Source organism: Trachypithecus francoisi, unplaced genomic scaffold (genome assembly GCF_009764315.1).
Source record: "Trachypithecus francoisi isolate TF-2019V2 unplaced genomic scaffold, Tfra_2.0 Lachesis_group11, whole genome shotgun sequence".
Classification (NCBI taxonomy): domain Eukaryota; kingdom Metazoa; phylum Chordata; class Mammalia; order Primates; family Cercopithecidae; genus Trachypithecus; species Trachypithecus francoisi.
Window position 1 is genome coordinate 62,903,838 of NW_022681456.1, and position 8,125 is coordinate 62,911,962.

Consider the following 8,125-nt stretch of genomic DNA (forward strand, 5'->3'; position numbering starts at 1 on the left):
AGAAGGAGAGACATACTGAGGAAAGGCTGGAGGAAGCAACCACCACCTAACAAAAATGAATAGAGAAAAGTGAGGTGGAGATTTAAAAAAAGTAAGTGAAAAGATGAGATGGAAAATTTTAAACATAAAAAGTAAAAAGGTAAGGAAAGATAATCTTCTTGCAGGAGCAGTTGTTTTTATATATGTGTAAGGGATAATGTAGGAATTTCGAGAATAAATTAAATTAGTGGAAATTTAGTACATGTTGGAAACAAATACATCAACAACTAAAAGAAGTTAGGCTAAAAGAAAGTGAACATTTTTATAAAACTTTGAAATATCTCCCTCTCATCTTATGAATTTGTCACCTGAGCAAGGATATTAAAATGGATCTGCAAAGATACAATAGTTAGTGCATCCCACATTTTGTATCATTTTCATCAAATGGAATTTGTCATCAGTTGTAAACAATTATGTATTACAAAGAAAGAAAAAAATGCTGCTAAATAAATTCAGGTAAAAGTTTCTATCAGGTTGCAAGATGCTTCCAGATCTCAGAAATGGTAAAATGTGAAAAAAAAAATACATTGTAAAGTTGATACAATACAGTATTTTATTATGTTCATAGCATTTATCAGAAGTTGAAATGATCTTATTTATTTATTGCATCTATTTTCTATCTTTTTCATTTGGACCTGAAGCTCCCTAAAGGTAGATACTTTGCTTTATTCACATCTATATTCTCTGTCTAGGACAGTATATGCACATAACAGGGACTATCCTTTGATGGCTGGCTATTGTTGTACAAGGGAGGAATAAGAACCTGAGAAAAAGTTGGAATTCACTTGATGCCATTAAGCCACCCACTCAAGAAGGGTATAAATCCTAAATTTATCTCTCCCTCTCAAAGATATTTTTAGTTATCCCCCTCTTAGTAGTAGAGAGTACACATTACCCCATCACCAATACACATTATCTTCCATTACTTGGCTTATTCCTCCATTTTATTGGGGGGTATAGTCTAGCATTATTAGGGGTTATAGTCTAACATTGGTGAGTACTATCACCATTATACATCATTGAAATACCTTGAGGATCCCCTGAGATGTTGAATACTGATAACACCTCTCAGTAATTCAAGCAATAGTCCGGTTTTCCCCCAGGTTAGGAGCAGATCATTTTGATTCTTTTGATGAGCACCAGGTAAAAGAAGTGGCTTTTACTCAGAAGTCACGGATATGAAAAAATGTGTATCTCTAAATCCTAAAGTCAGACACAGTGTAGAGGAATACTTCCAGGGTGAATGCAGACCCAGAGGCCAACTTGAAAAGGAGCCAGTCTGGACTCCACTACAGGGACACATGCTCATTGAGTGCAAGGGTGACGGAATCACATGCAGTATTTAGATGTTGTTTTTACTTTCTTTCTCTTTCTTTATGTGGATAGTAGAAGTAGAGTATGTCTTACTATGTCCTAAGTGCACAGGATGCCACTCCATGTGATAGAGGCAGGAGACAAACAGCAGTGGGTCCCAGGTGAAACCCTACCTTTAAGCTGAGAAACGTGAAACCCACAGCCCAAAGTGAGAACTTCTATTCCTGTTTGCCCATTCTCTCCCAATTGGTTCTTACAGAATAACGCCTTTTTGCCGATCTAACATTGCCTTTTCCTAAACTACTTACAGCCTGCCCTGCCCTCCATCCTGTGCCTATAAAGACCCTAGACTCAGTTGGTAGAGGGAAGAGAAGCAGCTTGACTGGACAGAGGTGACTTAACTTCAGAGAGATGGCAGAACTTCAGAGGAGAGACAGCTTGACTTTGGAGAGACTGCTCGACTTCAGGGAAGAGCTGACCCCAGACAGCTGAACTTTGGGGGAAGATTACCTGCCTGTCCTGTGCCCTCTCCAGCTCCCCTCTCCACTAGAGCCATTTCCATTGCTAAATAAAATTCTCCACCTCCACCATCCTTCAAGTGTCTGGGCAACTTCATTCTTCTTGGATGCCGGACAAGTACTGGGGACCTGATGAGTGTGGGTACCCAAAAAAGACTGTCACACTGGTCCTTTGCTCTTGATGGCAGAGGGCAGCCACCCCATTTGAGGAGGCAAGGGGCCCACTGAGCTGATAACACACCACTGTCCACAAACAGCAGAGCTAAGAGAGCATTGTGACATGCCTTCTGAGGCTTCGGGGTCGCAGGCACCCACACCTGGGTGCTGCTGCGGGGCCTCCATGGAGTTTGCTTTTGTTGGTGCCCAAAGCAGCTAGCCAGACCCTGCACTCACCTGCTCACATGCTCTCTCCCACAAGGACTTGACTGCAATGGGCCAAGTAAATATGGTACCCCCATTGCAAGTCCAACGAAGGGGTCAGGAAAAATCCTGGATCACATGGAACATGTTTATCTACTTTGAATGCATCCTGGTAAGATCTTCTCTATAATGAAGTTGATTCCTATGACTTGCACTGGATTAATCCAGAGAAAATCTCTGGGGGTGGGGAAGCTCTGGCATTTGGCTATGCGAACACTGCAATTCCTAAAGTGCTCTTATTCTCACCAGGAAAATAATATCACTAAGGTTCTTTGCATCTTTTTTGTTATTCTATTCATCCTTTAGTTCTGGGAACCCTAAAGAACCATTTGCTACTTCTGACAATCAGGAAGTCACTGATACACAGCAGGTAAGATACCCTCAGACCAAAGCCCACGGTGGCCATAAAAGTTCAGTTTCTGCACCAAGGGTCCAACAGTCATTCATTCATTGTGAAATATTTCTGCAGTGTATGTCCATGGTATTGTTATCATCACAATGTGTTATTTATTGAGTACCATCTCTTCATGTTGGGCTATGTGGAGTACATACCAGACAGGGCTTTTGTCCAAGGAAGTGGAAATGGAATTCAGATGGTCACGATTCATGAGATAATATAAAAGCTAGTCATGTTATTCAAACGTGGTTTGCAATGAGATCAGCCTTGGAGGGCTCAGATAAAAGAGTTTGATAAGAGAGGAGGGAGGGAAAGTTGCTTAACCCTAAGGGCGCAAGATATTTTCAGGTGTGGCGTACACCATGAAGGTCAGCACCAAAAGGAATAAAAAGGTAAGAGGTGGAGGACAGAATGCCAGGATCACATCAGTCATCAGAAAGGAGCATATTGGGAAGGAGCAGAATGAGAACAAGTGACCCAGCCCAGAGTTGTGTATTCGTGGTTGTATCTTGGTGCCATGTGCTGTTTTTCCAGGGACAGGCTGAAAGAACATTTCCTGTGTTCTTAAGGGAAGTTACTCCATAAGGCTGCCCTGTCCAGGATAGGAGAGGAGAGCCATATCACATCTGTGCTGCTTTTTAATCTCTGCTTGGTTTTGTTTGTTCAAGTTAATGAAAATTATGTGCTATTGTTATGTAGTGATGCCAGAAAACGTTTCACCAGAGACTTAAAAAATGTTTCTGGTACTATGCCCATTTCATGTGGTTTCACTTTCCTCTGTCTTCCATCCTCCCTGCTCTTTTACTCTCCCTTCCCCTGAAGCCCTTCACTGATGCTAATGAATTAATAACATGTGACTGGAAGGATGTTTGAAGAGAATTCAGACTAAGCAGGCAAGGCAGCCCACAAAAGATAAAGTGATGGAAACATCTAAGGGTGAATGGAGTTACTATCATTTATAGAAGACCTATTTGTAGAACCATCCAATAGGAACACATAACTTACAGTTCCTCAAATTCATAGCTGGAGCTGATGAATTAGGATAAATATACCTCCATCTGGGAATAATTCATTGTAATTTATAAACTCCTTGAGGAAAGGAACTACGTCTTCACCTTTCTCAGTCAGTCCCCTGGGTACTATTGAATCTGTTTTGTCCATATAGTCTTTCAAAATTTATTAAGTATTAGGTACTGTGCTAAGGCATTGGGAGACACAAGAAATAATGGTAAGGCATCCTTACCCTCATGGAACTTAAAACCTTGGGAAAGAGGCTAAAACAATATAGAATGTGGTATCTGCGCTCAATAAAGTAAAACCAAAGAGTTTTGGGATCTTATTGATAAGGGGTATATATCTCTAAGGATTCCCAGTACCAACTGAAAGAAACTCTACTGAAGCTGATTTAAAACACAAATGAGAATTTACTGGCCTTAGTCAACTGCAGAGTAAAAAGTAGCTCTAGATTTAGGCTGATCATGTACTCAAATTATCTACCAGGTATCTGTCTTTCTGTATTATTTTGACTCTGCCTTTGTATCAGTTGGGCTAATCTCAAGAAAGACTCTATCCATGTTGTAGCAAAGATAACCATTGGTAGCTCCATATTTAGGCTATACCACCAGAGTCAGGGTTGCAACAAAATAATATATATTCCAAAGAATTTCCAGCAAAACTCTTGGGGCTTCCTCTTGCGGGATCAGCTTTGGTAAAGTGCCTACACATTATTGTTGTTGCCAGATAAATGAAGTAGACTGATCGGTGAGGCTTAGGTCATGTGCCACTTCTCTAGAATGTAAAGGGTAGAGTCAGGACCACGCAAATCACAGGACTCAGAGTGAAGAATAGGCATTTTTCCAAGTGAAAATCAGGGTTATCAGAATAAGAGGGCATGAATGCTGGGTACATGAAAGCAACAGTGCTTCAGAGCTATCCCAAAAAGTTGATGGAAATTTATGAAGGAATAATTGTGACTCCCCAAAGATGGATGAGTTTGAGAGACAGACATGAGAACTGGGAGAACAAAAATTCCAGTCCTTTCACTTGCATATAGAAAAGCTTAGTCACATGGGTACACCTAAGTGCAACAGGGAGCTGGGCAATGTAGTTCCTAGCTGTGCCTTCATAACATCATACTAGAGTGAGACAATAGAGTCTGATGAACAGACTCTATTGTTCCCATTACAAGGGGGAATTTAGGGAAGTGTTGGGATTTGTAGAGGAGTTGATGGTTGAGGTGATGTCTGAAAGAAGAGTAGGAATTAAGCAGGGAAGGAGTGGGTGGTAAGGTGAGAAGGGTGATAAGATGCATGTGTGTTCCACTTTTGGGCTGGAGAGGCAGTGATCTAGGGAGAAGTACATACAGGTGTAATTACAGGTATGTGTGGAAGGATTTACACCAAAGCATTAACACTTGTCACTTTAGGAGTAAGGCAGAAAGAAAGGAAGAGGAAGAGGAAGATCACTATTTTTTTTTAACTTGACACAATAAACTTGTATTGCTGTTTTAACATTTTAGTCCTGTAAAATTCAATGAGAGATTTGCAGAAAGTGGTACCTAATATAATAGATTTTTAGATTTGAAAAAGAACTTGGGCATCATTCCTAGAAGCTGAGAAGGGTAAAGTAAGTTTTTAAAATCTCATTCAAAATAAACAAATTTTGAGATCCAAATGCAAGTTAACTGGTTAACTTGTTTAAAAGTATGTGTTTTTATAGTTGCCCTCAACCATCATTTTTATTTTCCCCAGATTTTCTTTGTGTGAATAACTGCTATTCATTGAGTATGCACGGAGCACCTGGCATTGTGCTGGGCCTTAGAATACAGCAATGAACAGGCATTTGTGAACTCTGGACTATAGAGCTTCAGTTATAGAGCTGACAGACATTAATTTGTTCATTAATGTCTGTCAGCTAATGAAGGTAATATAAACAATATATAAACTATCTGATTTTCAGGTTTGGGATTCCTAGAAAGAAGTTAAATTTGAAACCACTCAATTATGGTTTCCCAACTATCCAGTATCTGAGGAGCAACTTCGCTGATGTTCTATTCACTTGGATGTGACATATTATTTCTACTTGAAATCATGTCATTTGGCAACAAAAACCTCATCCTAAATGATTTTTCTTTCAGTGACTTTAGGTGTATGACCTATTGTATCTTAGAACAATATTAGTCTAAAGTTAGAAAAACACAAAAAGAAACAATAAGTTTGGGATTATCAAATTAACTCCTTGTAGCTATGTCTTCCCCAAGAGTAAATGCCGGTAGTAATGTTCCTGTGGGGTATTCTAACTTTTTATTCTTTTTATTCTTTCAAAACAAACACTGAAGGAGATCTATACAAACTTTAATGTGGCCTACTTTAAGTTTTATCCAAAAATTAAAAGGAAATAACAACTTATTCAGATAAAAGATGGGGGCACTGAAGTGGGATGGCAGGAACATTTATTTAAATACTTTTACCTGAAATAGGCTTATACTCAAGTTGGATGAATAAGGTTCTAGACCCTTTTCTAATCTGATGCTAGGAAAAAGGTAGAGCTGATAACAGATTTTTAAATAGCTAATTACCTTTCAAATGCCTTAGTTCTCTAGCTGAACACTTCTCCCCCAGCATGAGCTAAGGCAAGGTAGTAAATTAAACATAACTTGATAGATAAGTCTTTGAACTTTCTAACTATAATTTATTGTAATGAAGCAGAAAAATAGAGATCTATACTCAGTTGGTGAGAAGGCTTTTGTATGGTTGATGGTTCAGTTTCATAATTTACTTTTATGGTAAAAAGACACACTAGAGTAATCTGTCTCTCTGATTATTTCTTGGCATCAACGAACACTCTTGTTTTCTCAAAAATGATTATATAAGTCATTTAAAACAATTGGACCCTAAATGCAATTCTGGAAATAAAATCAATTCTGAACATTTGGCTGCTGTACTCCCAGTTAGTAACATCTTCACGAGATTTGAAAATATATATTTGAGAGTAACCTTCAGGTGCAGCTGGCAGTAAGCAGATATGTCTTCATATGCTGGGAAAACAAAAGAGGGTGCAGGGGCAATGAAGTGGCAATAAAGAAATAGGTCTACCTGGAAATTATTCATTCATTCACTTCTTCTTTCATTCCACAAATATTCACTAAGTCTTTACTACATATAGACACTGCACAGGTGCTGGTAATTAAAAGTGAGTAAGATAGATATTATTGCTGTAAAACTGTTGACACAGGTTAAACAAATATTAGTCAGAAAAATCTTATTTGATACCAGTGGTGATCTATACTAAGATGGAAAAGTTATTAGGAGATTATATAACAAAGAGGTCTAACCTGATCTGGGGAATCTAGGCCTCCAGGGGAAAGTGACATTTAAGCAAAAATTCTGAAAGATTAATGGAAGAAATAAAAGGAGGGACATGGAGAAGAGGTACAGACGGAGAGAACGGCATGGGCAAAGGACTAGAGGCAGAGACTGGTGCATTTGAGGGGCTAAGAGGTAGCAGATTACTTTTAAGTTTTGAGTTCATTTTCTTGCCTCCACATGAAACCCATTGTCATCCATCTAGTTGTCAATCTGACATCTTCTGGATGTCTAACAGATAGCTCAAACTCACCAAGGACAAAACAGAGATCTTGATTCTGCTCCAAAAGCCTGCTCCTTCCCTAGCATTTGCCATCTCAGCATCACCATGTACTTGGTTGCTCAGCCCAAAAAACTTTTAAACCTCGGTTCTTCTTTTGCTCTCACATCCACATTTAGTCCCTCAGCAAATCCTACTGGCTGTGCAGTTAAAATATCCTGAATATAGCTGTTTTTCAACAGCTCCACCACAGCTGCCTTGGTATAAATTGCCGGTGTGCCTCATTTGGCCCAAGGCAAGAGCTTTCTGACTTCTCTCTCTGTCTCCACACTTAGTTCTACCTGATACTGTGTGATACATTCCATATTTGTTTGCTTTATTGAGGGCATGGTCCTTATTTCTTTTGCATATTTTTCTAGTACCTGGAAAAGTTTATGACCCATGACAGGTACTCAGTAAATAGTGTGGAATGAATGTGTAAAAGCTAGGATGACTGATTGATATAGTATGGATATTTGTCCCTGGCTGAATCTCATGTTGAATTATAATCCCCAATGCTGGAGGCAGAGGCTGGGGGGAGGTGTTTGGGTCATGGGGCGTATGCCTCATGGTTTGGTGCTGACTTTGTGATAGTGAGGTCTCACAAGATCTGGTCGTTTGAAAATGTGTAGGATTTCCTCCCTCCTTTCTCTCTTATTCCTGCTTTCACTGTGTGGCATGCCTGCTCCCCCTTTGCCTTCTGCCATGATTGTATGCCTTCCTGAGGCCTCCCAAGAAGCTGAACAGGTACCCATGCCATGTTTCCTGTAAAGCCTGCAGAACAGTGAGCCAATTAAATCTCTTTTCCTTATAA

At 39.5% G+C, this 8,125-nt stretch overlaps 1 long non-coding RNA gene across 1 annotated transcript in view; it reads left to right on the forward strand.

The window, feature by feature from the left end:
• The first annotated feature begins 2,224 nt into the window (after window positions 1–2,224).
• LOC117091024 overlaps window positions 2,225–8,125 on the forward strand; it is a 13,614-nt gene continuing 7,713 nt past the window's right edge. The window contains exons 1-2 of the long non-coding RNA XR_004440214.1: window positions 2,225–2,403; window positions 2,598–2,661. This is a non-coding gene — a long non-coding RNA (uncharacterized LOC117091024). The remainder of the gene's footprint in view (window positions 2,404–2,597; window positions 2,662–8,125) is intronic.